At 40.1% G+C, this 26,984-nt stretch overlaps 2 protein-coding genes and 1 long non-coding RNA gene across 5 annotated transcripts in view; 2 read left to right on the top strand and 1 right to left on the bottom strand.

Moving 5' to 3' along the window:
• Positions 1 to 2,136, bottom strand: part of PRKCD (protein kinase C delta) — a 60,492-nt gene extending 58,356 nt beyond the window's left edge. For 2 of the 3 annotated variants that reach the window (XM_021529128.4, XM_021529129.4), the window contains exon 1: positions 1,943 to 2,124. The gene's annotated coding sequence lies outside the window, so the exon portion shown is untranslated. Of the gene's footprint in view, positions 1 to 1,942 lie in introns of all 3 variants that reach the window. The other variant, XM_085590669.1, reaches the window with a different exon arrangement.
• Positions 2,137 to 2,535: 399 nt separating this feature from the next.
• On the top strand, positions 2,536 to 9,745 carry LOC146766270 (uncharacterized). Its single transcript, XR_014958186.1, has 4 exons — positions 2,536 to 2,667; positions 2,920 to 3,068; positions 6,078 to 6,199; positions 6,724 to 9,745. It is a non-coding gene; the product is annotated as an uncharacterized LOC146766270 (long non-coding RNA).
• Positions 9,746 to 13,664: 3,919 nt separating this feature from the next.
• RFT1 (RFT1 glycolipid translocator homolog) overlaps positions 13,665 to 26,984 on the top strand; it is a 65,124-nt gene continuing 51,804 nt past the window's right edge. The window contains exon 1 of the mRNA XM_085590666.1: positions 13,665 to 19,909. The gene's annotated coding sequence lies outside the window, so the exon portion shown is untranslated. The remainder of the gene's footprint in view (positions 19,910 to 26,984) is intronic.

Raw genomic sequence — 26,984 nt, 5'->3', positions numbered from 1 at the left:
TTCCCATTACCCACACAGAACATCACATCTGTGTAACTGAATATATTTTTCTGTATGTTTGTATCAGCCACTGAGTGGCAGCAATTCCTTCATACCTAAATCTGAATTATGAGATACAGGATGAAAATCTCAAAGGATTCCCAAATCTAAATTCTTTTGTGCTGCCCCTAAGTTCTTTTGTGTTTAGCAGTGCAGGAAAATAATAACAACTAGTGAAATATCCTATTGCACCTTTGAATTTTTTAGCTGAAGTTTCAAAAATAATGCACTTCATTCTGAAAATCATATGTCCTTAGAACTTAGATGTATTCAATTTTACAAAACATAGCAAAACTGTGTGGGTCAAAGAAACTGAAAATGCCAGCATTTAATAATTTCTTAAATTAAAGCACACACCTGTATTTTATTATGAAATCTAAGATGAGGATCAGAAACATTAAAAAAAAACCCCTAAACCCATGTTTTGCAGGTTTGTTTCCTTTCCTTAGTATTTGTAGGTTTCCACAGCAGTGACATGGGGTGACTGAAATCTATCAGTCCAAAGACACACAGCTCATTTTTAACACAGCCATTTTCAAAACTAAAATAAACAGGAAACCCTGCATATACACTTAAAAAATGCTTATGAATTACTGCTTAACCACTTAAGAAGCAGTTCTTCATAGTGTTCCTGCTCAGAAATCTATGTTGCTTACAGCTTCCTATGTGATTAGCACAGTGCTGCATGGCATTATTTGACAGACTGAAAGCTAAAGAGTTAAGTTGCTATTACATTGTTAATAGACTGTTGACTGTACAAGTGTGGAGCAAAAAAGATTTAAAAGGAACAAAACACACTGCAAGGGTATCAAGGATTTTTATACTGGTTATTTGTAGAGATACTAAACATGGCAGTTCAGGCTTTAAACAAGTCTCTAAAACTAGGTAGAAATCTAGTACTAGAACTGATTTTCCCACACCCATCTGCTCTGCAGAGTCAGTTCTCTCCTCGGACATATGAAAGGATGGGATACAGGGCAGTGTCATCCTTGCACATAAACCTCCTAGGTCCAGATCTACACTCTGCTCTCTGCTTCAGTGCTACTTGGACAATCTAGAAGTGAAGTGGTGCAACAATCAGGGCCCGCAAGTAAACTAATGTCAGATGTAACCACAAAATGCTGTAATCCAATTATTTTAATATTTCATGCTCTGATGCAAGTGGGGAATTCTCTAGCAATGAACTGAAAATTGTTTTTTAATAGATGCACGGCTGGCATGTACGTACACAAAAGCATCAGGCATTCCTGCTCCTTCATTTCTTACTGTCTGTCGCCATTCAGCTGGAAACTGACCATTCGAAAGACTGTGCATTTCATCTGCCCAAACTCACTGCAGCACGGAGGCTGAACAGAGAGTCGGGTGGTAGAAAAAGTTGGTGGCATCAAAGTCGTTACTTCTGCCGGGAGGAGACTCCACGCTCCTGTCAGGGACGGAGCCCGGGGTCTCGCCGCCCGCCCGCACGGGGCACAGCGCTGTGCCCGCCGCAGCCCCCGGGCTCGCCCCGCTCCCCAGCGGCCGAGGGGGCTCGGGCGGGCCGGGGCCGCAGCCCCATCCCCGCACCCAGCATAGAGGCTCGGGGGAGGCAGCCCCGGGCCGGGGCCGCAGCCCCATCCCCGCACCCAGCATGGAGGCTCGGGGGAGGCAGCCCCGGGCCGGGGCCGCAGCCCCGCCGCCTCCCGCCCCAGCCGGCGCCGGGGCGCTGCCCGGGGCACACGGGGCACGGCGGCTGAGCCCCGGCACCCTCGCTCTTCCTCCCGCTCGCTCTGCGCGCCGGGCGCCCCACGGAAGCCGGGCGGGCCGGAGGGAGCCGGAGCCCGTCTCGCTTCCTCCTTCACCCCAGGCGGGGCAGGAACTGCCGGGCGGCGGCAGCGCCGCGCCGGGGGCAGGTACGGGCACTCACCGCGTCCGGAGAGCCGTCGGGAGCCGCGGCCGCCGCCGAGTTTCGGGCGCTGTCCCGGGAAACAGAGAGCGAGAGCGAAGGAGTGCGGGCGGAGCGGCGGGCGGGAGGCAGCAGAGTGTGCCCGGCCCGGCCCCGCGCTCCGCCCCGCCCCGGCGCGGCTGCGGCCACGCTCACCTGCTCCTGCCGCCGCCCCGCCCCGAGCTGCCGTGCCAGGCGCCGGCCGTCCCTGCCGGGCTCCCCGCGGCTCGTCCCCGCCCTGCTGCCCCTGCCCTCCTCTCCCCCGGCGCTGGCCGCGTGTGGCAGCGCCCGAGCCCTCAGGGGGAGCCCCGCCCGAGGCTCGGTGCCGTGCCCGAGGGAGGGAGGGGCCGCGGCAGCGCTCTTGTGGTGGTTGGGGTTTGGGAGGTGTTGTTCCGCTGGTCACCCGGACTCGGGGAAGCGCCGGGGTTTGAGGTGCCGGAGCTCGGAGCGAGCCCCTGCCCGTCTGCAGGGCTGAGCTGTGCTCAGGTGTCCTCAGCCTTTACTGCGGTTTTGGTTAAAACATTCCTTAATGGCTTAGAAGCCACGGCCGAACCGCGTAGCTCTGCGGTCGCTGCCGTCGCCTGAGCGAGCTCACTTCAGAGACCTCAGCCTTGGAGGCCTTCACGGGGTCATTTTGGGTCCCAGCCGGGGCTACCCCAGTCCGTGCTCTGCTCTGAGTGATGGGGCTCGGTGTTTCTTCAAGTGCTGTAAGCGTTTGTTTTAAAATGAGGTATTTTAGGGATGGGGTGCAGCACAGGAATGGGTAAAGTGTAGGAACCAGAGAAAACACCTCTATACTTCAAGGCAGACCTTTGTTATCACTTTTTAACTCGCACAGGTCATGTAGAATTGCTCTCAGGTTTTCATCTTAAATGACCTCATTCAGCTCTAGCTGAAAACGGTGATGAAATTCCCAGTGTTTCTGTGGTGCTGTGGTAACTGGGTTTTTCTCTGGGCAGGTGCCAGCCCCTGGTGTGCAGTGCGGGTGTCACCACTGCAGGGACTGTGACCCAGCTGTTACATTGCTGCAGAGTCCATTCTGAAACGCCAAATTCCACCCATGTGATGTCCAGCTTCTTTCCAGAACATTTCACTTGACAGTTATAAGGTAATGTCAAAGTTCCTTGCTTGTGCTGTCTGACATCATCTTGGAAAGGCTATAATAGGCATATAAATCAGTCAATAGTTAATTTATACTTGAAGAGTCTAATTTGAAGAAATATTTTTCAAAATTGAGAGCTCTAGTAGATATATTACAGTTTGGGTGAAAGCAAAGGAACAGAGTCATCTGAGGTAATTTCCTTTCTACTTCTGCTGCAAATTAAACTATGTAGTATTTTGTACAGATACATGTTCTTACGCATGATTAAGTGTGGGGTGTTGTTTTTGGCTGGAACATTTAATAATGTTTCTCTGTTTGGGGAGAGAATGTAATCTGATTAGCTATAGTGCTGTAATAAATTGTATGAGGACCCTCATTTAAAATCGTATAGACTGCTGTTATGCTGAAATCTGGAGAAGCTTTATATGCTTGAGCAGTTAATGAATGTCATGTAATAAAAGCAAAACTAAGACTAGTTTGAATGAGAGAAGAAAAAGCAGAAGCTAATTATAGTGAGGAATTTTCCTCATTTCAATATGTCCAGAGAAGTTTGGAAACAGTGCTTTAAAATTTATTTTATTTAGCTTCATGCTCTTTGAGCATTTAATGGCATGTAAATGGTCAGAGAGAGTCCATTTTCATTTGTGACCTGAGCATATAATGTTGCAGCAGACCATTAGTTAACTACTGCTGTATTTCAATTATTTAGAGCATTACTTTTGTCCAAGTCTTTCTGAAACAAAGAGTCATTTCTCATTTGGACTGTGGAAAATTTTGCAAGACCTAAAGAGCTTTGCCTCTCACATCTTTGCTCAGACAATGGGCTCAAGTTGGATTAGGACTGAGTAAAGATGTAAAAATTTGATCCACAGGAAATGAAATGCGAGAGTCTTCTCAGCTATTAATGTGACTTTAGAAATTTGAGGTGTTTCCTGGTACTGAGACTTTCTTGCTGCCTATTTTCTGTAATTTTTCCTATACAACTTAGCTGTGCTTAATGCATGGAAATGCTCCTACAGCTGGAGAGCGTCTTTCCTCAGAATAGATTTTAATGCAGCTCAGAAGGCTTTATTAAGCCATTTTATGTCCAGTGGATTTGAGAGGGGGATGAAAATCAGTTCTAAGTGAACATCCTTTAGCAGTACTCTCTGTCAGCTTCTAAGTAAATAGTAAGAAATACTGGATTTCATAGTGATTACAGGGTAACTATTGGAAAGGAAAAGGGCATTACTGTCTCTGATCCATTTTCCTGAAATGTGCCTTTGGATATTTCAAAAAAAGAAAACAGTCTCAAGCTGAGTTAAAACATGTCATCTCTTTGGTAGCTGGATAGACATCCCAATAATTCCCAATCCCATGGTAAATCACTGCTTTGTTCCAGGGGATCTCTGGGGAGAAGATGAACTACCAGGGCCTCCCACAGCTGGATTTTCTCTTGTATTTTCACATAGAGAAAACCTGCTTTACCTGGGGTCACTTAATTTTTGCCATATGATAGGATGACAGTAAGGGGTGATGTGACTTTGAACATGCACATTAGAAACAAAAGTTAGAGATAAAATTTTCTGCAGCAAATATAAACAAAAATTTTCTAGTGGAAGTTAAGAACTGCTTCTCTGAAGATTTCTGAGGCAGACTGGTGCAAAATTGCTTTTCACAAGTGTGTAATAACCTATTGTGAGCTGAAAGACTATATCTACAGTATCTGTTACCTCCAGCAAACAAACCTGATTTTAATCCTGATGGTAGATACCTCATTTATGCAAAGATGAAGCCTTTTGCAAAAGTGTAATTTCAGAACAGAAAACAGTCATGGCCGTTGCTGCCATTTTTTTTTTCACAGCCCCACTTTGTAGCAGGACTTCACTGGTCTCTCAGTCCCAAGCCTAACCACCAAATGCCGGCTCTCATTTCCTCTTTTCTGATAGTGGTGGGAGGTGTGAAGAGTCTGGTGGTGGTGGGAGTTTCCACCCATAACCTTCTACACGGGTCTGTGGTCTATTGTGTAGATTCACTTTTTGAAGTGTTCTGAGCATTGTTCATTGTCTTCAGCTTTGCCTTAAGGTTGAGATGAGAGGCTTGTGTTCTCTGTCAGGCTTTTCCTCCAGGTTTTCATGCTTTTCTCTGTGAAGGGCATGAACTCTTTATGGATTAGCAATGAGACAGATACTGATTTGGTCACGTGAAGGCCTGGGTGCCATAAACTTGGGCTGATGTCCAGGTGAAACAGGAATAAGGCTGCCTTTCCTGACCTTGTAACTTTAAAGATTCTTTTGATAACAACATACATTAATTTCTACTGGTTATCTTTGCAGTTTTTTATACTGATTAAGGAAGAGTTTTTTCTTTGAGTTGGTCTGCTTGCCATTTTTTTCAAACTTGGAGCTGAGTTGTGTTTTTCCTACTTTGTCAGGGTTCGCTTGTGTGGATGTTGCATGTGCCTGTGCAACAGGCAAGAGCACTCTGCAGGGGAGAGACTGTGGATAGGCACTACACCTAGAAATTATCATCTCTGTGCTTCATTTGCTGTGTTTTAGAGCTTGAATATGAGTAATATTCTGTGCCTAGCAGAGTTTAAGTGGAATGATTTTTTTTTTTTTTTTTTCCTGGAGCATGAGATGTAGAAGTTAGTGGCTGTGCTGGCGAAGATCCTGGTGTCAGATGCAATCATGTGAATTTCAACATGTTTGTGTAACTAAGTTACTGCAGAGGCTTTTTTGTTATCAGAATAGAACCTTAAGAATTTGAGATTAAAATGAGATATGCTTATATCCCGACCACCCCAAAGTTCTGAGCATTTGAAGGAACTTTTATATAAGATTCATTTATAAACCAGACAAGTGAATAGTTTCCTGACTGTTTTGCTGAAATGCCTGCTTAGAGCATTGCCAATTTTTGTTATGTTTGGTGCTTTTAAAGCCTTATTTCCTTGAGGAAGTAATTGGATTAAAATCTTGGGCTTTTTATTTTTTTTTTGTCTTTCTTAAATAAAACGTATTTTTTGTGTTTGTCCAGAAGGTACATGCACATGTCATCTTGGAGTTCCTAAAGGATTGAAAATCTGGGCTACATATAAGAGGAACACAAAATCTCTTAAAGTTTTACAAATATCCCCATGCTGCCTTCTGTTGTTGAGGGTAGGAGACTGATCCCTGCATTTTGAACATTGGAGACTGTAGTTAGTTTTTAAGAAGAATTGAAATTAGAAAAAGGTTTTTATGGTGTTTGCTGCCTACACCCCCTTACATTTGGTTTCAACATGCCAGCTGCCAATGTTGATTCTGAGCAATGTAAGTGTTCTACTTCCCCTTATGACAGCTTTTTTTTGCTGTTAGTTAATATAGATGGGAGAACAAGGAAGTGTATGTATTGCAGGAAGCAATTTTCTTGCTCACCACAGTCCTATTCACAGTTGGTTTTATATTCCTCTGAGAAAACCGTGCTGTGAAAGAACACAAGCAATGTTTTCTGATTTCTTGGTTGGTTTTTCAGCTCTTTTGAAAAAAAAAAAGATTTTTGGTCTTAATTTAAGGTTTAGGAGATTAATATTCTGTCTGTGCAAAGAATAGAGGCAGCATAGAGGGGCGCAATTCACACTGTGGTGTTCTCAGTCTAGCAGGGGCATTGTCTTTTTTTTTCCTAAATCCCTTTTGATTTGCAGCTGTAAGTTGTCTCATCAATCAACAAGAACAAGCTGGAGACAGTGAAGTCAATGAATTTAGACCATCACATGACAGCAGCTTGTAGTACCTTCTGCTTTTGCTGCTCACCTGGGAGGAATGAAGAACTTCCTCAGCTACAGTGCAATCACCTGAGGCAACACAGGTGCCTCCTGCTTTAAGAGTGATGTCTCAAAGGTGTCAGGTATCAAGAGCTCCGATGTTGAAGAGATTCTGTTGTCTGATGAGACGGTAAGATGCTAAGATAATGCACACAGGCTTTGTTTTGGTTTTAACCCTATCTCATTTGTGGATATTTTCAGGGACTACAGTTGCTGTGCTCCTTTAAAGAATGAAAAGAGGAGGTTAAGGCCTGCTGCTCAGGCTGTTGCTCTGTCACTCACCTGGCACAAGGTGTGGCTGTGGGGGGAGAGCAGGCGAGTGTGGCTGTTCTTCACTCTCTGCCCTGCCATGATTTATCCCCATCTCAGTGAAGGAGCAGGATATGCCAGATGCAGGAGCAGGAACATGCACCACCCACCTCATCCCTAGGACAAAGGGCCAGTGCTATTTTTACAGAATATTGCCAGATGGTCAGAAGGTGTTCCTTTTATTAGGGTAAATGTTTATCCAAAAATGCAAACTGCAATGGCATTGGTACATGGAGTGTTTTTTTGTCTTAAAATGCTTCAGCTTATATTGTCAAACAATAAGATGGGTCAGTCCTATGCTGTGACTGGAACAAGGCTTTCTTTGCAGAAAGAAAAAGATCTCCTATTGTGATCTGGTGTGAGGATAGAGGAGTATTTGAATCCAGTTGTATAATTTTAAAGAACAGTTTGGCCACTGCAAATGAACAACTTTTGGCACCTTGTACCACTACCATTTAATTGTCATGTATTCTTTTCTGCTTGGGCTGTGGGCTTGGGTATTTTCCCTTCAAGTAATAATTAATAAGCTTGTTTTCATGTCTTGCAAGCTGTCTATCTTAGTCAATTTTCTTGCCTGTACTGGGGCACATATTATTTAGACCATTATTATGTTATGATACTCATTTAGTAGGATTTGTTTTTATTGCTACAGGCATTGCTGCTATCTAAAGCCAAACACAGTATCAGTGAAATGAAATAGTGTTCAAAATCAATCCTAGTAAACATTTAAAATGAAAGCAAACATCAATAATGAAACTGCAGACTGTGTGTGTTTGCACAGGAGCAGGGTGGAGGACTGAGGTCACCTGTCCCAGGCACATCACAGTTCTGATGAACCACGAGGGGAGAGTTTGGTGAAGTTGATGTTTGGAGCTGTGGAACAGATGTTGAGTCAGGAGACTTCAGGGAGAGATGTCAACACAGCTCTCCTCCCCACCCTGCAGTGCATGAGAGATAGTGTTTGTGGGAAATAGCTCTGCCTTGGCCTTGCCTAATAATGGGTGAGCCAAACTTCCATTTCTTGTGCATGTTTGCTGCTATTGGTAGCAGGGTGAAGGAAGGATTTGATGTTGCTGTTAAAATTTGGTAAATTAATAAAGACACTGAGAATATTTACTCTACTTTTTAGTAATAGGCTAAAAATTGGTTATTTCCCCAAGGACTTAGCAGTATAAATCTAAAAAGCTGTGTTAACAGAGTTGTAAAGTCTATGTGCAGCAGAACATTGCAAACATGTTTGAAGACGGGTTATGTTGTTGAAGGCTCTATATTAGAGCCAGACATATTTCTTGAGTAAATTCAGCTGTTTTTACCTCTTTGCAACTGGGACATTAATTTTACTCAGCAATTTGTTATGTTTCTTGTTAAAAAAAAAAAAAATTAAAGGTGTTAAAATTCTATTCAAAAGAGGCTGTAGAGTTGCTGGATCTTGATGCCGGTATGGTGTCTTGTGTCTGCTGAATTCTAGTGTGTCGCCTTGCTCTGCCACACTTGGACACTGTTTATGGGGTCAAACCCAGATTTCTGGTTAGTATTGATCTGACCCTATATGTCTTTTAACCACTTTTAAATGCATGCAGTGTAAACCAGTTGGTCTGTGATCTCTTTTATTTTTGTAAGCTAATTATTTAACGTATAATTAAATCTCATGAACTTTATATGCCATTATATATAATTGGATAGTTAATGGTTTACATATTTTACATTCTACAACATACCTGAATATATATGATCATTCAAGCCTGGATGATCTACAACACACCTGAACGTATAGGAAGTTTTAATAGGCTTAGTGTTCGAGATCACCACAGAATTTTTCTTTTAGTCAGGCTTATATTAAATATGATTCACTGCACGTCATTCTTATCATTACAAAGGTGCCTGTGGTTCTTTTTTTTTGTGACAGAAAGGTAAATGGAAGAACAATTCAGATGTTCAAATATTAACTAGTTGTTTTCTCATGCTGTCAGTACAGTAAATTCTATTGCTAAGGACAAATAGATGCTGTATTTTTTTATTGGTCACATTCTTCCAATGATTCTGACTTGCTTGAAGATTAGAAAAAAACTTTTAGAGGAACAGGTTTGCCATGTTTCCAACTACTTTTACTCAGCAAAATTTTTAACACTGTGTTTGGAGGAAATTTCTAACATTTCTTCACTTTTGTCTGTAGGAAAGTGTGTTCTACATGCAGGTTTAGAACTGTGAGGAAGCTTTTATGAGCTGGTAATGCAGAGGATAGCAGTGATATAAATAATTCAGAGGAGGAAGAGGTAATAGTTCCCTTATGGTTATCCAAACTTTGTTTCCAGGTAGGCACAGAGTAGAAGAGGGGAAATCATTCTTGGTCTCATTAAATAAGTCTTTTACCTGCTCAAGCTTTTAGGAAAAAGTATAGGTTCAGAAAAAATTGTAGAGCAATTTAGGACTTCAGAACAATTGTTTATTCTCTGTTAATGATATCCTTCTCCTCAGAATATACCTGTTGTGCAGGTCCTTTATAGCAGTAGGGCAAGCTCAGGTTGAGTGGGGGCTTTATACACTTTGTTTAAATGTAGATGAATACACTCTATAGAAGTAGTGTTAATAGTAGCGAAAAAGAAAAAAAATTAAATAGGAATGTGTCTGTGTCAAAACCCTGTATTTACAACTGTCCTTTAGGGATCAAAGTTTTGATGTACTGTTTTAGTTTTTTTATGTATTTTGTAAAAAAACCACAGAATCAGAGACCTAATGTAATTTTGCAATTTCCTTTTCAGAATTTATGGGAACACACTTCCTAAACATACAGGTCTTTAAAATGGTTCCTTCCTAGGCTTCTTCAGAAAGCAAGGTTCTTCTACCAGCAATTCAGAGCCCCTGATCTAGATTCCTGCTCTGAGTCGTCATATGGAGGTTTTGTTTTGCATTAACTACAGGAAAAATTTGTTGCTTAAAGCAAATGCTTAGAATGTCTCCTTAAGTCTCACGTGGAAAAAATCCCCTCTATTTTATTCCTCTAACTACAACATTGACTTGAATAGTTTGATTATCATATCACAAGTTCCATTCAACTTATTTGAGACCAGACAAAGTCTGAGCAGAGCTGTTTCTGTGTGCACGTCTCCTGTATGGCAGAACTCGGAGGTGAAGGTGAGGCGATTCTTGCCTTGTGTAGGTGCTGTTTACTGTTGTGGGTACTTTACCATCTTAAGTCAGACTTAATTAGTTGGCTGCAAAGCAAAAGGAAAAACTGCTAAATATCTGCCCACTATCTGCATGGTTCTTAGCACAGGGGGGTCAGACTTAACAGCTTATAGCTGCTGAAACAGGGAGCCACATCACCCGCATCTCCTTGTTCCTGTCTTCCTGCCTACGTGTTCTCACTTGTGCCAGCTTTGATGCTTGTTGGAATGCTTCAGGCTTTGATTTAACTCTTGAAATATCAGCAAGGTATTCCAGGGAAAAAAAAATCAAACCAACACATCCAAACCCCAAACAACCATGGACCATTTTCTGCCTTTTTATTGAACAACACTGACTTAATAATGGGTTTCTGTGCTTGAGAGACATGGGATAAATGGAGAACACAAAAGGAGGGCAGCAAAAATTGTTCTTTTAGGCAGCTGGAGCTGTTATGATTGTTCTGATGTGTAAGAAAGAGCCTAACATATGATGATTTTATCAATCTGGGTTTCAATCACACGTGCAGCTCAAAAGGTTAAGTTGCATTTGGCCCATTACTTTTTGAGCACCTGCAAATACATGTGAGTTTTAAGTCTGATGTTTGCGAGTGCTAAACTAGAGCCATGCATGTACTCACATATCCTCCAGTGCTTTCTTTGAAGTTAAATGTGTGTGGGTCTCTGAGCTACTCAAAGGACTGACTGCTGCATTTCATTGATCCAGCTGTAAACACTAAACTTGACTTAGATAGTAAATGTTTTCAGGATCCAGCTCCAGCTTGTGTTTCTGATGAACTGAGTTGTGGGTGGAGATTGGAGGAAGAAAGGATTTTGATATGCTCTTCCCTTTCAGAAACATTTAAGTCTTGAATTAAAAAAAAAAAAAAAAAAATCAGGAAACAATCACATCTACTTTGTATCTCATATTGAAAAGATTTTATTACTTGAATCCTAATTCTTTTATTGGGTGTAACAAGAATTCCCCTTTTTAAATGGAGGACTACTTTGATAGGCCTTGTGATATTGCAGTAAATTATGGAATTATAGTAACACAGCAAAAAGCTTCAGTGTAATCCTAATCTGAATTGAAACCTATTTAGTTTCCAGGAAAAAAACAAACAAATGGAGACTCAAACCCTGGGGTCTGCTCCCAGGCAGGGTCATGTGCTTTCAACTGGCTGTGTTTGCACATGGATCCAAATGTTCCAGCTTGGATTAATCTCTTCTTTACTTTCTCATTTTCTCCTCTGAGACTTCTCCTGCTGGTTTTGTCTTCTTGAGAATATCCTTCTATTGGACATTCCTTCTGCTGTTACTATTTGGATGCTTCTGTGTTCCTCTTATCTTTTTCCCTTGTCTTTTCCTTTTGCTCTTCTTTTTTCCTTCTTGACAGGTATTTCTTGACATACAAAATACCTTTAGCTTTAGCCCAGCTTGTGGTGGACAAGTGGTCACAAGGGAAATGTGCAGATGGCTTAAACAGATGTTCCTGTCAAAGCCAAAATATTTAACTCCTGAATTCCTGCTAGACAGTGCCTCTGATGAACGCTGCCAGAATGGTGGCCAGGGGCCTGTGTGACTCCTTTTCACATTGCATTACTTTAACCTCCACCTACGAGCTGTCAGGAGATGTGAAGGCTGCAGAGAAAAGCTTTTATTATTTTCATTGCCATGTTAGTCTGGAAGTCAGTTAGTAAAGGTCTGAGATTGTGCCAGAATGGGAGAACTGTTTTGAACTGGATGAAGGAATCCATCCTGAGTTCTCTCTAGCAAGGCCTGGGTGAGTTTAATTTTATTCAACATATGCAGATTGTCACTGTTTGTTTGATTTTGGGTTTGTTTATGGAGGTTGTTTTTTTTGTTGTTTTTTTTTTTTTTTTTTTTGTTTATTTTTTTTTCCCTCTGTGTCAAAACTGAAGATGAAATGTCAATATATTCAGAAAAGAAATTGTGTATGCTCTGGGGAATATTATTTGAATATAAATATATCCTTTATGCAAGTTGTTTTTCATATTTTCTAATACCGTTATATTTAAATTATTTTTCATAAAGTTGTGATTTGGATTATCAATTCTTTATTTAATCAGGGAAGATGTACAAATAATTAGTAACTGACAAAATATCTTAATAAAAATAGATGTATGTGAGTACAGTCATCATGAGCTAAAAACGCAAGAATACGACTGATTTTTGTCAAGTGCATTCCTTGTGAGTGCCTTTCAAGTTCTGGAAAATGTACAATTTCAGAGTTTAGATGCTTTAATAAGAAACAAGTTTAATACTTGGGTGAACTAATCTGTAGGCACAACAGGAACTTGATGGTGTAGTAGGTGGTAAGATTAATTTATGATAAGTTATAATGGAATTTCCCTGGAACTATATATTCCACCTACTTAAATTCACATTAATTTAAAAGACTGACAATGTGCAGCAAATGCCAAGACATAAAAAAATTGGCATGTTATTGTAAAACATGGGACTAAGTATTTGCCTAAGCCACTGCCTGTAGCTCTTGGGAATTCTGGTGTACCCTGTGGACTCTATATGTTGCACTTGTGGTTCACATTTAAACATTTGTATTTGTCTAGAGCACTGAGCCTGTGTGTGTTTTAATTCAGAGCACAGGGTCTGCCCAGAGCAGGAAGTGCTGCGTGTCCTTCTTGAGGTGAAGTCATGTTTGTTGTAGCCAATAACAGTGGTGATGGTTAGAGGCTTTCAGAATTCCTTTTTTTCTGTTTATTTTACAATTATAGATAAGCAGAAATTCCAGAAACATTCCAAGTTATTGGCATATTAAAGGACAGGGTTGGTTTTAATGAATAGCAGTTGGTTTGGGCCACTTTGAACAAATTTCCTATTATTAATGGAATTTTAGTGCAGTGTTGTTCTACTCAGGACAATCTGATAGCTCTTTCAGCTTTTAAATGTCTCTGCAGATTGAGAGACACTTATTTGGGCATCAGGAATAATTATCACTTTAATCCCCTTTTCTAATACTAGTAATTCTAGTTTTGACAAAGTGACTCATGTGCATTTTAGTTCAAGCAATTAAAAAAAACTTCAGTAAATTGAGTCCTTCCAGGTAGAGGGATTTGTTGTCTGGAAATGTGCTCTTCTTTCGAGCTTCATTGAAAGACAGGTTCTATAAACACTTCATTGAAGATAGTTCAGGAAAATAAAAATATTTAAAAGCTCAACAAAACCTCCCCAAGGCCACAGCAAAAAAAAAAAAAAACAACAACAAAACAAACAAACAAACAAAACCAAAAAAACCCCAAAAAACCCTAAAGAAACTCTGGGATAAAACTTCTGGTTTTTTTTTTTTTCACTTGCAATTAGAATTTTACATCTTAACTTGTCTTGTGATGATGAAGAGTCATCCCAGATGATTTAGCATTTCTTGCTTTTTGTGAATACAAAGCTTTGTTCAGATCTTGGGAATATCATGTGGGCTACAAGTCTTGGCTCAAATTTCAGTAGCAGGTACATTTTTCTCAGAAACTGGATGAATAAATGATATTGAAATACGTGATGTAAATGTTAATACAGCTGATAGACTTAGGTGACATTTATAATATAGTATTACTGCGAAGAGAAACTAATGTAGATGAATAAATCTACTTCCCAGAGTCTTCAAATTATTATTTTTAAGAACTTAATATCCTACAGCACAGAGGCAGCCCAATGTTATGGAGATTTCTATTAAAAATCTGCCTTATTTCCTGGTACATGTGAATGAGCAGGAATGCTGGTTATGACTCTCAGGTGTGGGTGTTTAAAACTGTCCATCATTTCTCCAGTTTCAACTTTCACTCTGCAAGGTGTTGAAAGTTTGTGTGATCCAGAGAAGCAGGAAAGCTGCCTGCCTGAGGCCAGAGCATCTCTGAACTGGGCACTGCTTTGCTTTGCTTGATGATTCTGATTAAAGTGCGTGGCTGCTGTTTAATTGTCATCTTCCTGGCATAAGCTGGTAGAAAGGATTTTCTTAGTTGTCACAGGGAATAGATTGAAAAGGTTGTGCTCATCTCATCTTGATTCTCCAGCTCAACGTGCCGTTACCACAGTAATGAGGAAGTGGTCCCGTTTGGTGAGGGTGGTGGGAGTTTTTATCTGAGTTTTTATCTTTTATTTATTGTTGAGGGGGGTGGGATTGTAGGGAGAGTGTCACATCAGTGACAGAATAATGGTGCAGCTCAAATGTTAAGAGGAAATGTTTGTACTGTAATCGCTGGGGACTGGTTGTGCCTAATAGACCCTCATCAAGACACAACCCTCTCTGTAAAAGAATATTTTCCCCACAGTCTAAAACAAATAGATCTGAATATATGTTTCTCAACATTCTGACTTTGGTAGGATCATTAAGACTGTTAATTAACTTGACCAAAGTAACAATTTAACTGGTACTCTTGTGCTGGTTTCTTACCAGCTGGTCTTCATATTTTCAGAAGCAGCATGTTTTTCTTTGAGATTCTGATTAATATTTTATTTAACACTGCAGATGAGGAAGGTGCTGGTTTGCACCACTATTGTGCCTGATTTCAGTGAAATTGTCTCTGTGATCCCACTAAAATGGAATGTGCTCTAAAGGATGAGGTGTTTGGAGACCAGGAGAGCTGTAATGTGATCACTTGCTTTTGCTGCAAGATGAAAATAATACAGCTACCTATTGTTTTAAGTGCATTGCTGTCTCCAGAGGAAATCTTTCCTTAGTGTTATATATTAATAGGCTAAATTCAGCTGCAGGGCAAGCAGAATGAGCTGCAAAGATAAAGAAGCTATGCCTGGCTCTGTGACGGCTGAAATTGCTCCAGTTTGGGGCTGTTGCTGTTGGGAACTGTTCATCCATAGAGCCCAGGCGTGCAGGATGTGCTGTGTCTGGTTTTTAATAACCTTGCTTTTCAGAATAGCTTACTACATATGGCGAATATTTGCATATATAACATAAAATAATTTAACATTTCTGATTTATATTTTCATTAAAGGCATTGCATAGATTTAGTTGTTATAATCTGCTTTTATGTGAAATTTTTTTTTAGTGAAATTTGTTAAGTGCTGTAGAGTGTGAGAATGGACAGGGGTCTCATATCTCTATACTCCTATGGCTTTGTCCTCAGCTTATTACTAATAAATGATCTGTCACTTATAACTTTGGTAATTTCAAGCTATGTCCTGAACCACTTACTGGTCCAAAAAGAGTTGTGATGAAATTCAGTCATTGTTTGGTGGGGTCATGAAAATACCAGGGCTCCTGGCTTGAAATCCAGCAGCTACATGGTACAGGAGAGAGTTTGGAAAGCACACCTTTAAGGAAGGGATGTCAGCATCACTATGAGAGTGTTTGAACCCCATTTTTGACAACATTGCAGAGCACTCGGGTGAAGAGCTAAAATTTAGTGCTTAGGTTTAATTTTCAGGGTCATCATTCCTCAGTGAGGAACAGATCCCTTCAGCACTGGGGAAAACCAGGATAAAGAGCAGCAGTACACTCTGTCACCGTCCAGCTCAGCTGCAAACTTCACTTCCAAGTGTTGGAATCTAGAGTAAATTATTAAGCTTCAGTGTTTTGTTAGCTCAGATGTAGGTGAATACAGGTAAGGAATTTCAGATGCAAAATCATTCATGCAGAGAGTCCCCAGGGGATTTGAAGGAATGTAGTTCTTGACAAGGGCAAGCACCATTTTCAGGCAAAAGGTTGCATTTAGTGACCTTCTGTTGTTTATTTGCATTATAAGTCAAACATCTAAAATGAGATGCTTTGTGGAAAATGATCTAAACCAACAGTGCTCAGGCATGTATTGCAATCCATTTGGTGCTTTTATCCACAAGGAAGTTGTATGGCCATTGGAAACAGTACATGGTTCAGTTCCATGACTGTCCAAGTTTGTTTACTGTGTCAGGAGCTGGTGCTTGTCCAGGGTGTTAGGTTTGTACTTGGTGTGCAGCTTTACAAATCATCAATTGCAAAATCAGGTTGATTTCCATCATGAAGCAGAAGATGCTTATCTTTGTCTCACGGACTGATTAGGCTTAAAATTCTGCAGTTTTCTGAGAAGGGAAAGCTGCTTTGTGTAGCTGTTGAAAATGTAATTGCAAGGGGGGAAAAAACCCCCAAACAACACAACACCAAACCCCAAACAACAGAAAACCAAACCAGTCACAGAAATTGTCTTTGACAGCAAAAATGTAATAGAAGGAATTGTATTTATCTCCCATTTAAAGTACATCAAAGTAGTTGAGATAACTTGTCCTGTGAGATGGAAATATTAATGATTCATGAGGCTGAATCTCATTTAAATGTGAAAATTCTTTTGCATCCATATTATTTTGCTTCCTTTCCTCGTCCTGTGTTCTTTACCGAACTTTTGGTGATTCTGTTACCATTTTTTTTCCTTAGTTATTGAGTAAAGTTTTGGAGAACAGGATAAAATATTTTCCTTCAGTCAGTTTGCAATGGTTTTTGGAATATTAATCTCCTCTTAGAGTAGAGCACAGAAGAGATGAAAGGAATGAATTGTTCCTTCTTGTGCTCTGGGCATGTTTTACGTGCCCTTGTGCCTCATGCCTTCCACTTGTGATCAGCTGCTGCTGTCTAAGACACTTTCCTGAATAGATCAAGTAACCCCAAGCCTCCTAAACAGTCACCTTGCTCCCTATTTACCAAGAAATGCTACTGTTTTCCTAATCCTATTATGTTCTTTGCAGAGTGCACTTAGTTTCCCAACCATGCATGTCAACTCTTTCATTTTCTGTTTGTGCCTTACAGTCAGCAAAAGAAATACATTTGAAATAGCAAAGGGAAAAACTCCCAGAATGTTTAATGATGTTACATGCAAACTTAGTGAGGCTTTACAGATTTTTGGCAGGTCATGTTTTTATTGTGGGATTCTTCCCTGTGATATTTAGCTCTTGTCAAGTGACTGAAAGTTCTGCTCAAAACAGGCACAACATCACAGGTGATAATTTTACCTTTCAAATTATTAGAAATCAATATTAAAAAATTATCTAAAAAAAAGTATGAAAAGCATGGAGTTCTTTATTTTCTGAATTTTTGGAGTGTGTTTGGCTCAACATTTATCCTGAAATGTGCTAGCTAGAAAGTTTTTGTGACATTCTGTTGTGATCATTTGAATTTGACACCTAAGTTTTTGGGAGGAAGAAATCTCTGGCTGTTTTTTGTCTTTCTTATAGTTGTGCCTGAAAGGAGCCCTTTTCACCCAATCCTGTGTAAATTGAAATTCTGTGACTTGGAAAGATGTGACAACTGTAAGGGGGCAGGAAAGTAGAATGTGTGGCTGAGTAATGAAGATAATGAATGGCACAGAGTGGGCATGTTAATATATTGCAGCTTCTGGAATTGGAGATGAAAATCTCCTTAGAAGAGGCTCACACAAATAAAAAGGGAAGGATGCCCTTTGATAAGAGAACAGATGATTGACCATAATGGGTGAGGGAGGAAAGTGAGAAGTAAAGTTTGCATCAATATCTTCATAATGGTATAGAGAGATATTTGGGATAAATCTACAGACCAGGGCAGAGAAAATCCAGCTCAAGCCAGAACTATCTGGGAGTATCTTTATGGCCCTTCTTTAATGGATTTTGCTGGCTGGATATTTGAAATGCTTCTTCCAGGCAAGGAAGTAATTTCTTCCAGTAATTTCTTTCTTTCTTTAAAACTCCAAATATTCTGCTGTAGCATCACAGGCTTGCACATCACTAATGCAAATCATTGGCTCTTTTACATGGAAAGGCTTTCAAAAGGATCTATAATTCCTTTTTTCTTTTCATTACCTGTGATTTGTCCATGTGCTTACTTTAGACTTTACTGGAAATGCAGCTCTAGGATTCTTCAAGAATAAATTGAGTGTGAATGATGGATATTTCTCATACTTCCATTTGAAAGATAAAGGTTTGGAATAACAAAAGCTTTCTTTTTCCTAAGTGTTGCCTAGACAAAATTTGCTTAATGTTATACAAATATATAGTGAGTGAGTCACGAAAAATCTCATTTCTTCTCACCATACACTTTTTGAAGAACACTAAAATATTCTTTTACAGTCCTTCACTTGCTATAGAGTCTGCCAGAAATATTTGATTAGCCCAGTGATTGTAAAAAGCAGTGTTTTCATCTGGTTTCCATATCCTGTTAAAACAGAAGTCAGTAGGGAAATTATTTATTCCTTCCCTTCAGTGTTGAGGGTTGGCAGGAATGCTCTGTGAACTTCAGTCAGATTAATTTTAATAACTACATATTCTGTATTCCATCTGGATAAATTGCCATGAAAGCTTTGCATTTTCTTCAGTTCCTGTGCATGGACACCCTTGTTCAATAGGGATTAACATATTTGGTTAGAAATGTTTAATTTTAATGAAAATAACTCAGTCATAAAATTGAACATGTCTTCTAATTACTACCATAAAAACTTAGCAGCAAGATGTCATGACCAAATGGAGGTTTCCTAATGTAGGAAAGTAGAGGTAAAGCTCTGTACAGTGCAGTGCAGCAGAGACCAAAATGTAGATTTAAAGTGCTGAAGGTGATGGAAGAGTTTTAGTGGTGTTATGACAGTTCCATCCTTTGATTTCAACAATGCAGAGCAACTGCTTTTAAAAACCACTATGGCTGTAAAGAGGTCAAGTTCTGAGACAGTAATGAACCACTGAGTGGAGAAAAAACCACATATTTTAGTCTAATGTGTAGAGGATAAGCATGAGCATCAACTAAAGCAAAGACGCAGTTATGGCAATTGGGATTAGAGTCCTCTGATGGTTTCACAGTAAATAGGATAAAAGTCATGCAAGTTAAATACCAGCATTCCTCACAGATAATTGAGCAGTGTTACTGTCCTGATTCTCCTTTCTTGTGGTTTGACTGGGGTGAATCCTTCTGTTGCCAGCCTCAATATTTCTACAGCTATATTTTTTCTGCTAAAAGGGCCATGAATTGTCCTCTACAGCAGGAGTGAAACAGACGCCCCTGTCTTCCTCAAAGTACATTGAAAACCTTATAAGGTGCAAGTCAATATAACTTGAGCAGTTAAATTTATATTATCTGTAAGTTTTCTTAATCAGCAGAATATTTTTTTTGTAATTTCCATAAACTTGAGAGTGCATTAATGTGAACATGCAAATAACATAATAATGTGCATACTGGCGTTGTTATGTATCAAATAAATGATTGTGAAAGTAATTTATCACTCTGTATGTCAACAGTCAAGAGACTGGATTTAGAGGACACTGTCATTTAATACTATTAATATAATACTTAATTTTGAGGAATATTTGATTTCCCATCATTGTTTCTTTCACCAGCTTCTGCAACAAAAACTGATTAAAAATATCTCAAGTTATATGGAAGAGGAAATTCCCAAACAAAATACCTGTCAGAGAGAGTTTCCTAACTTCCTTGTTTTTCTGACTGTAGTTCAGTTTGGTTAATGCTGACTCAGATGTAAATATTTTTTTTCTTATTAATGTTCCTTGTTTCATGTGGATACTCCCATTGACCTGATTCTTCTGGTACGGGGTTTTCACACTGTGACTCAGGAGCAATGCAAGCAATGTGACAACTACAGGAAAACACCTGTTAATATCAGGTAAGTTGGTATTTACATTTTGTTTATTCATCCAGCTGAGAAATCTGGAAGATTTGCCAAATGTTAAAACTTGCAAGTCTTAAAGCTTCCTCTCAGCTGAGAAACAGTCATGCCACATTTAATGGAGCTTGTTCTGAAATGAGGAATATTCAGAGGCCTGAGGTGAGGAACAAGTCGTGCAGGTGGATGCTGGCACTGGGCAGCAGCTCCACACCTGCAGCGTTTCTGCTCCCACTGCTGCTCAGCTGCCCCTGTGTGCAGAGTGCTCTGGCTGTGCACATTGCAGCCACGTCCTTGTGCCTGAGCACAGGCTGGCACAGCCCCAACAACTTTGCAATTCAGACTGCTCAGGTCTCTGTGAGGCTTCTTTATGCCTGTGCTTCCTGTGCACTGTACAAGAAAATATCTTTTCTGGGCACTGCTGCTGGCTGTTTCAGGCTGCTGTTGGTACCCCAGTGGTGCTGCAGTGACCCTCGCTAGTGGCCATCATTCAGACAGAAGAGTTTTTTCCCACACCAGGTTAAAAGTCTTATTTGCTATTTCATCAAAGAATTCCTGACAAGCTCAGCTGTGTACCTTGCTTTCTGTTCAAATCTTCATGTTTTTCATCACTAAAAGAATTGCAATGCTTAAAACAAGATCAGGAAAACCCAGCAGTGGAGCCACGGAGTTGTGGCTCAGTGCTGTTCTGTATGTTCTTGTTTGCATCACCCTCAGTAAAACTGACTGAATACCTGTGGATTGTCCTGGACTGGTTTCAGTGGAAGGCAGCAGGAGTTTTTGCTCCAGGTCTGTTCCTATAGTCAAGTTCACAGACAGTCTGCAGTTCTTTAAGCTAAAATAAATAAAAGAGGATGATGTTGGTTTCTATTCAGATGGGTGAAAAATCCCTCCTCTTTCTTGATGACCCCTTTAAGCAATTGGCTTCCAGAATAATCTTGCTGTAGGCAAAATGGTAACACACACCACTGATAAACAAGGAAATCAGGGTCCTTTTTGGCCTCACCTGGTTCTAACTCCTCAGCTATTTCTTTATTATTTGGAGGTACCAGGTACTAAAAGGAGTCCCCATTTATGAACTAAATTGATTCCTTCTGTTTTTTTCTAATGAATTGATTTTCCCTTGTACACCAGGCAAAGCTTCACCCCTCTAGGTTACATCTTTCTTCTTTTCTGTGCTCTGAGTCCCTGCAGGAGAGGAGTGGCAGGCTGTGTCCTGGCAGAGGATGGTGCCAGGACATTGTGCTGCTTGGGGCAGCCTGTGTGACATCGCTGTCCTGGAGCCGTGTCAAACACACCATGGACACTTTGTAATTTGAAGGCTAAAACTGAGATCTGCCTGAGCATTTGCAAGCAAGAGCCAAGAGGTAGAAACTCAAAGCAAAACCAAACCAGACTTTTAGGCAGTGATGGGAGGTTTCTGTAAAATTTGCCACAGGCAAAATCCGACTTGTTCGTTTTACAAGATGTCTGACTTTTCTGTAAAGTCACATTTTGGAGCTCTATGCCTTTGATTTTTCTTGGAAACAGTTTGGGAGACTTTATATATGATGGTTTCAGGAGGTTAAGAATTTCACTGCCCTGCATAAACCTGGCATTGAAAATATGTTTGTACAGCTGTCACCTCTGTCCCTTAAGCTATTCTCTTCTGTGGTCTCTGGGTGTTTTTCATGTGTCTGTCAGATGACAGCCCAGGAAGGGACACACCTTGTGGGAAAAGATTCTTTAAGTCTGTGCCCTTTTGACACTGTTCTGAGTGGAGCAATGGCCAGAAAATCTTTCTGGACATTGTGAGTTCAAAGAGAGTTCATTGCTAAATAAAAATTCGGTTTTTTTGGATGGCAACTAGAATTGAAATGTGTGTATCAGAATTAAGTAGCAGGAAGATGCTTGGTTTAAAACTAATCAATTTTTATAGAATGAATTTTGGTATGTGCAGGATATAAAGGGATTCAAAATTAAATATTGTCTCTATCTTTCTGCACTCTTGCAAATTCAGTGCAACAACCGCCCGGCTAAATAATTTATGAAAATAAACACCTAAAAGTGAATTTTTAAGCCTTCCTTGTTAGTGATGTGTCAGCTTCATCTCTTATCAGTAAAAATAAAAATTCACATAGTTAAGCCGTTTGGCCATTTAGAAATAAAATCAGAATTAATTTCCAGAAGAGAATGAGCTTTGTCTATTTATATTCTTACTCTGTTTCTCTTTCCATATGAGGCGAATTGCCAGAAAATGTATTTATTATACCCAATATGTGCCTTTCTAGTGTTGTATCACCCTATCCTACATCTTTATCTTGGGGACTTTTGAAGAAAGCAGTGCTTAGGAAAGTAATCAAAATGTTTTGGGGCAATCCTCAGTTGTATCATGTACTTTTGCATTCTACTGACCTGGTTTAAAGCTGTTCTGCAGTACCACTGTGTGGAAGTAGAGGTTGGGTAAAGAGATGGTTGGAAATAAGTTTTTTTGCTAATGTAATTGCTGCAAATTACATGCTGCTTTCTGTAGTTCTACTTTTTCTACAGCATAAGAAGCAAAAGAAACTTGTGACTATTCTAGGGAAATAGGTGATGACTCTGTTTTCTTATTTGTAGTTTTTTTTTTAATTTTTCTTGCCTTTCCCTATGCTGCTCTTCAGTGTTCTTTATCCATGGGTACAGAAACAGAAGCAGGCAAGGCAATCAAAACGGGATGTGGAGTACTTATGCTCAAGATGCTTTTGGGCACTGGAAATCACAGTCAATTGCAGCTAAGCAGTGGCATTTCTGATACCATCACTTTTAGGCATGGTGTGTATATTTTTACAAAAGCTGAGATCTGTGTTTTTCCCTAACAAAGAAGGAAATAGATCTCATGCAGGGGATTAAAAGGAATCTTTCTCTTTATGTGTGCTTTGACTGTTCATTTGTGAACACACCAGCTGTGATTTCTTGGAAATCTTATTGTGGTGTACCCTTTAAAAGAACAGTGAAAAGCTCAGATGAATGCAGTCAACTGAGAAGTCCCACATGAGTTTTATGGAAAAGCTTAAAAATGGGCTGAAGGATTCCACTGGGTGGGATTTTCGGTTCCTGGTGATTTTATTTTTATTTTTTAAGCCTTTTGATTCTGCTGAAATCTGGTTTGGTAAATGATTCCATATAAAACTTAGGCTTCATTACTATTTGAAGTTTAATTTTGGTGCGTTTTGCCAGGTATGTCACCTGCTGACATTTATTTAAAGCAAAGATCACTTGCTTGTTTCACTTTCTTTTTGAAGAAAGCAAAGGCATTTTCTGTTGATTTGAATATACATACACTTAGAACCAAGTGATACAAAGGGCTCAAATGACCTTGCCCTCCCGCCTCTTAAGAATTTATTTTGCGTGACTTGCTGTGTGTTGGAGGGGCTGGAAAAGCAGTTTAGTCAACTGTTCTTGCCAAGAGTTGACAAGAGTTGTTTCAAGTCAAGGGTTATGCAGATTAATCATGTAATCATTAGCTCTGCTCCAGGCATGTTGTTAAGGGGGAGGCTCAGCTGTCACTGGGTAAATAACTGCAGGCAAACCTGGAGCTAATAAAAGGTGCAGAGCAGGTACATCACTCAGCAGACCCGGGTCAGGAGTCCTGAACAGTTTTTCACCTTCAGCCCTTGAGGGGTGTGTCCATGTCACGCACTGAGACTAAACCCTTCTGTGCTCTGTGGGGCTATAAATACCGAGGGCACTATTTTGGTTGCAGTACCTGTGATGGGCACTGAGGGAAGATCTCTGCCTCAGGAGCAGTATTCCTGCCTGGCACCTGCTTTGAGGCTGCCAGCACATCCCGTTCACTGTGCTACTGAACCATGCCCATGTCCAGGTCAATGCTGCAGAGGCAAACACGGCTGCTTTGAGTCCTAAATTTTTACTTCTAAGTCAAATATTAGCCAGTGAGAGTTTCTAAAAGACTTCAGCATGATCTGGAGGCTGAGTGCTTTTAACTGTTTTTTATTACCAACAGAACAGACCTGTGATGAAGAACTTCATTGTTTTTTGCATAGCATTATTGTGTGTAGTCCTAATTGCTGAAAAATACTAATTACTTTTCACAACATCTATACAGTGAAGGTCAGCATAATGAACAAGCCTTTTTTAGATGTCAGCATGTCTGTACAGGTGTCAGTGTGTTAGGCAGGCATTATAGATTAACCCTAGTTAACTTCATGTGCAGGGGTAGCAGGTATTTTTTCACCATCCTTTAATTTTGGAGTTAGCTACAAGAGGAAAAAACTGAAGTAGAGATGTGTCTTACTTGCTGTCATCTTGTAATATTCCTACTCCCACCCTTAAATTTTACCCATTATATTCCTATTCTTAACCTTTTACTGGATTTGATTGCTTATGTGGGCAGAATCAAGGAAAAGATACAGGGAGATACCTGGCCTTGGGCTGTTTTGTCTCTTCAGTCAGGTTCAGTCTTCTGGGGTGAACACTGACAGGCTGTTCTGTGAGCACTGACAGGACAAACATGCTAACGTTGCCAAGGAGAACAAAGAGCTCTCAGGTGCTGAGCCTTGTTCTGATGCTCTGGGCTTTGTGAAGGAACTTCTAAAAGCCCCCAACACAGATCCAGGTGGGCAACTTCTAAATTTGAGGCACGTGTGCCCAACTGCTGCTTTGAACACACTGTGTATGCCTTTGACAGCTTCTGGGTCCTGAAATAGAAAAAACCAAAAAACAAAAAAAACCCAACCAACCAAACAAAAAACAAAACAAAACCAAAAACAAACCAAAAAACCCACCAAACAGATAAAACTTCATGGTTTTGGCTTGGTCACTGTGCTGTGTTGGGCTTTTTTGGCAGTGTTATACAGAAGGAGCTCTATCAACTGCAAAATGGGAAAATCTTTTGAAGTCTTTTAAGACAGGGATTATGTATCTGTGTCCTGGGGACTAATATGAGGATTTGACAGTTACTCTTGAAGGAATCTGAACTATGGGACATTTGAGGAAAGAGCCAAGGGACTGGTGGGAACAGCATTCTGGCAAGTGCAGCTGTAAAAACATGAGGTTGTTTCTCCCTAAAGATTTGGAGAAAAATATTGGTGTTTTCTTTCACAGCAAATCTTGGGATGTGTAAATGGAAAAGAGGAAGACAAGGGAGCTTTTACTCTGCCTAACAGTATTTCTGGAGGGAGTTTGTTAAAGCTTGTGAATCATATGTTATCACAGAGTATTTTTTCTTTGATTTCTTCTCTTAATTTCCATTCTGACAGCTTAAGTCTGGGTGCGAGAATTTCTCTCTTACTCTTACCTTTCCTCTTGTTCCAAAGTAGCTCCAACAAAAATTTGAAACTTTTCGTGCTCTTTATAGGTGAGAGGAAGACTTTCCCTGTAATCTCTGCTGAAGGCCTGTATTTCAGCTTTCCTAGAAGAGATATTTCTGTGCTATCATTATCTTTTGGATTCATGGTGGCCTCTTCTCTACCCTGTATCTCTTTGAGAGATTCTTTTGTAATAATGTACCCTCTTGCTATCAAAATATGAGCAGGGCAAGACTGAAAACTCCTACTACAGTAAGAAGGATAGAAATTAGTTTCATCTGAGGGACACACATGCAAACAGAGCCAAACCCAACTTTCAGAGAAAGTAATGTCTTTATTTGAGTGTTGTAAACTCTCCTTTGCTCCAAACCTTTCTGAGTAACAAAATGAAACCAGTTTTCAGTTCTGCTTTCCACAGAAATCCATCCCAGAGGAGAGAAGAACATGAACAACACAACTGTGGTTTTAAATTATAATTTTCTGAGATAAAGTGCCATTGTAAGTAACCACATTCAACAACACTATTAGCTGGAGACATGGAGATAAAAGCAAAACCAAGGGGAAGCATTATGCTTTTTGGCCCTCAGACCACACAATTAGTGCAATGGTTAGTTGGAGCATTTTAAAGCTAGGAATTAAGAAATTACTGGAGTGTTGGTAACTTTCCATGATACCAAGTGCACAGGGGCTGGTTTGTTGGTGTGTAAGACAGAGCCTGTTTTTTCCAGAAGTCTAGTGACAGTGTGGGAATGAGCTGGTGCTTTTTATCCCACTCTCTGCTGAGAATGTTGACTTTGACAAACTCAGATGTGGTATAGCAAGGTGTTTACCTTCTGATCAGATGAGGCTGTGGATTTGGGCAGCAGAGGTCATAAGATGCATTATAAAATGAGGGTTTTTTTTGTGCTGTGCTTGTTCTTCTTACCCCTTTAAATCAGATTTCTACACATTGCAAATGATGTGGAGGCGAGATCAGAGAGTTTGAGCTGGAAAGGGGTTTTATCTGTTAAAAACAATAAAACCCCCCTTATTTTCTCTTTTTTGTATTACCTAGGACGTCATACCTGCAGAATCCATTCCAGTTCAGAGTCTTCTCTAGGAACTAAAAGGAAAGACTTATGCTCCCTACTACAGCCAAGGAGATGTTGAGCGAGACGACATTTAATGTTCATAATTTTGAACAATGTTATTATCTAATTTATACATTTCATGTAATAATACCAGATTTGCTGAGAAGAGTAGTTTCATGAGCTACTGGTTTGGTTGGCAGAGCTGCTCTGACAGTTCCCTTGCTTGTCCTCCCCTCAGTTCAGCAGCCATTCCTGTGTTCTTTGTGTGGTGTTGGTGTATCCCAGATTGTTGAAACCACCACAAAAACTGTGTGTGCTTCTTTAAAAAAAAACCCAAGCAAAACAAACACTTGATCTTTTTACTGATCTGCTTTACAGCACAGCTGGAGTTCTGGTATTATTTCATTGCCATACACAGACACAACAGGTGACCCAGTTCAAACGGACTTTGCTGCTAATGTCACAAAAATTTACTGAGGGTTTTATAGTATTGTTTTAGTTTCCATTTCACACAGAAGACTTTTACTTTATTTTCATGCAGTCACTGGAAAACTATCTCCAGAGCTGCTGGAGAATCAAAGTGTTGCTCATTCAATATTAGATAAATATTTAAGGGAATTAAATCACCCAGCGGAGTGGATTCTGAGAAAAGTTCAACTGCTCGTAGTGAATATAATTTCATCTATTGCTGGATAAGTTGTAGCTGTATTATGTTGT

The sequence above is a fragment of the Lonchura striata genome, chromosome 12 (genome assembly GCF_050655825.1).
Source record: "Lonchura striata isolate lonStrDom1 chromosome 12, ASM5065582v1, whole genome shotgun sequence".
Classification (NCBI taxonomy): domain Eukaryota; kingdom Metazoa; phylum Chordata; class Aves; order Passeriformes; family Estrildidae; genus Lonchura; species Lonchura striata.
Note: the sequence above shows the minus strand (reverse complement) of the source record. Positions and strands in the feature narration are given on the sequence as shown.